The following is a 3,444-nucleotide window of genomic DNA, read 5'->3' as shown; positions in this document are numbered from 1 at the left end:
AGGGTCGGGCGGAGGCGTGTGCTACATATGTCTTTCCGCTCATCCTTTACCGTCTGTCTGTACTTCCCCTCCCTGCAAAACGACGAATCAGTTTACAGGAGCACCTGGACACACTCTTGTGGAACGAGGGTAAGCATTATGTTTGCAGAGAGGTCTGTGTTCGAAATCCGAGCGAGGGAGGCTTGGGACTGCCCGATATCCTGTGTCACAAGCACGCAGAGAGGTTGGCCTTCCTGAGCCGTTCATTGTACGTAGACGTTCCAGGGGTCACTGCGGTTGAAAGCTCGTTTTCCAATCTCACACCTGACCCCTCAGTCGAAGCATGGCGGAGACCGAGTGTGGAACAAACATTCTACGCCGAATGCCGGTCCGCACTTAGAGCGTTGCCGGGGACCAGTGTCCTCGAACAGTCTAGGAACAGGCTTTATCGGGAGCTAGTGGGGCGTAGCAAAAAGGAACCGATAGTGAAACGGACGGGGATGTCGTTGGAGAAGGTCTGCTCCCAGTGGAGTTGGGCGCCGGGACGGGACTTTCTTACAAATTCGGAATTTTCCCTTACCTGGCGACTTGTCCGGAACGCACTGCCCCTCCTTGAGGAACTCAACCTTTACAATGAAGAAACCCGGGTCTACTGCCTGCGCTGCGACGAAGACATGAGAGAAACTGTCGGTCATGCCTTTTTCCGCTGTAGCAGGCTCAAGACCCTCCTAGGGTACGTCAACGAGGTAACGGCTCGCATCGATGCCAAGCGCTGGCTTGAACTCGACGAATCATATTTTGTGGAGAATATTGATCCGCCGCTGCCTAGAGAGAAAAGAATGTTTTTTCTAGCGATACTAGCAGTAGCGAGGATGGTCATATGGATCACACGCCTCAATCGAGTCCGCGAAGGGATATCTGTTCCGGATCGGGATCTGATAGTCTACTTTAAGCATCTGCTAAAGTAAAGATCAGATGCGATTGGAAGAGGTTGCCTCGAGTGGCCTTTGACAAGAGGTGGGTGCATGACGCTAGCTTGTGCATCCGACGAGGCGCCAAGTTTGAATTCGTGTTACCACCATAGGCATGGCACATGCGGTACTGGGTCCTACGGAGCCCATCCCGCTAGGTTAGACAAATAAAACGTAAAGAGACTCTTGATTGGTGGTACAAATGAGATCCTGTCCCTCGATTTTTTGTTTATTTTTTGGCACTAGAGAACCTTCCGAGGCTACCCTACCACTACCCCCCCCAATCTTTTTGTTTTTTCATCCCCTGATCAACCCCTACTCGAAGGTCGCCACCTAATATATTCCCCCCTTTTGTTTTTAACAATCTATTTATTTTACTCCCAACACTCGATATGAAGTCTTCCCAATCCCCATTAGGGATCTCCCCGCTTGTTTTCGGTGCCCCGGAAAACAGTAGGTGATCTAACTACTTAAATTAGCTTAGGGAGGGACCTTACTAACAATGCACTAGGCAATTTTATTTTTTGTACATTTTTCCTATATTTCCCACTCCCCAACACGAACTATTTTTCTTCCAAATTCAAGAACTTTTTATTTTTTCCAATGAATTGAACTTTTTTCACACACACACACACACACACACACACACACACACACACACACACACACACACACATTTTAATATATATATATAAAAAAATGCGCACGCACACACACACACACACACATACATACAGAAATTGTATATATATATCCTTTTTGTAAAAACGCTGGGGTTTTCATTAGTTAGCTTTAGATTCCACAGAGTGAATGAGGTATTGTGGTAAATGTTGCCAGTCAAGAGTAAAGTCGCCACAGACGCCATTCTTACTTTAGTTACAAAGATCCTGCAACACTCCCCTCCCCAGATCTTATAGGGCCTTGTGCCTAAATTTGTTTTGTCTCTTGGAGAATTTACTTTTTTTAAATGTTTTAATTTTATATTGGAATTTTTTTTTAATTGTAATTTTTTCTTTAAACAAAATAAATTAAATATAAAGATCAAAGTGTAGTATCTGTTCCGGCAGATACTGCAAGCAAAGACCATATGTGGGGGCAATCCCACATATAAGACCTTGGTCAATGTAGGGGCAACCATACATACCAATTGTAACTATCCAGCTCCCCTACTCCCCGGAGAGTTGGTCCCCATTTTCCCTTCACTCCTCACATTAAAAATCGGCCTTGTGCCTTATTTGCTCGGTGGAGGAGCAAATAAATACAGCTTTTCTTGGCCTTTTGGCCAAGATCAAAATGTAGTATCTGTTCTTACTACATGCTGTATTTATGTTTGTAACTTTGTGATATCAAGTAGGGGATCACTTTTCTGTATTAATTTAATGTAAAATGATCATCCACTTTACAACCAGTCAGTCTCAAAGCCATTCAAGTCATTCTCCAGATCATTCAAGTTGTTTTTGAAGGATTCCAGTTACTTTTTAAGCATTCAAGTCATTCTTAAGATCATTCAATTCATCCTTAAGTTCATTAAAGTCATTCTAAGTCATTTTCTTTTTATTTATTTAAGTCATTTAAGCCCATTTTCGGTCATTTTAGTTTATCTTTAAGAATTTCAGTCAATCCTACATTCACGCATTCATTAATCATTCATTACACGAGAGCACGTGAATAATGGCTATCGGCATTGTTTGTATTATATGGGTTGTTTGCTTTATTGTTCGTATTTTGTTTTATTTTCACAACGTTTCGGCCGATGTAACCTTCGACCGTCTTCAGGTGCATCCACACTGGATGATGTTGGTAAATGGGAGAAAAATGTTTGTTTTATTGTTTTCCTAACGAACAAAGTTGTTTGAAATTCCAAACGCAAACAGCGCCAAGTCTATTTCTTTTTTTTTTTTTTATATAAATCCGGATCTATTTTGATTTTTTAATTTGATGTTTGTATATTTTTTAGATGACGATTGACAATTATTTTTTTTTTATTTTATGGATTGTTTGCTTCATTGTTCTCATTGTTTTTTATTCATAACGTTTCGGCCGATGAAACCTCCGACCGTTTTCACGTACATTCACACTGAATTTTATTAGTGAAAAAAAATTTTTTCTTTCCCAACGAACATAGCAGTTTAAAATTCAAAACGTAAGTAGCGCCAATTATATTTCTTTTCTTTTTATTTTTTATAAATCCGGATCCATTTTTTATGTGATGTTTGTATATGTTTTTTAGATGAGTTTGATAATCATTTTTTGTATATTATTTATTGTTCTCATTGTGTTTTTTTCACTAAGTTTAAGACGATGCAACCTCTGACCGTCTTCGCGTGCATTCATACTTAATTTTATTAATAAATGGTAGAAACAAGCTTGCTCTGTACTTTATGCAACGAACACAGCCCTTTGAAATTCAAAACACAAATAGCACCAAATATATTTCTTTTTTTTTTCTGTTTTTAAAAAATCCGGATCCATTTTGTTTTTTTTTGATATGATG

General features: G+C 40.2%; 1 pseudogene; it reads left to right on the top strand.

Annotated features, from left to right (window-relative positions):
* Positions 1–2,212: 2,212 nt before the first annotated feature.
* On the top strand, positions 2,213–2,350 carry LOC145247010 (U2 spliceosomal RNA; annotated as a pseudogene).
* Positions 2,351–3,444: the final 1,094 nt, after the last annotated feature.

This window comes from Euprymna scolopes, chromosome 24, assembly GCF_053919585.1.
Source record: "Euprymna scolopes isolate OS-2025 chromosome 24, ASM5391958v1, whole genome shotgun sequence".
NCBI classification, from domain to species: Eukaryota; Metazoa; Mollusca; class Cephalopoda; order Sepiida; family Sepiolidae; genus Euprymna; species Euprymna scolopes.
The sequence above is the reverse complement of the archived record's forward strand: the minus strand, read 5'-3'. Positions and strand labels throughout refer to the sequence as shown.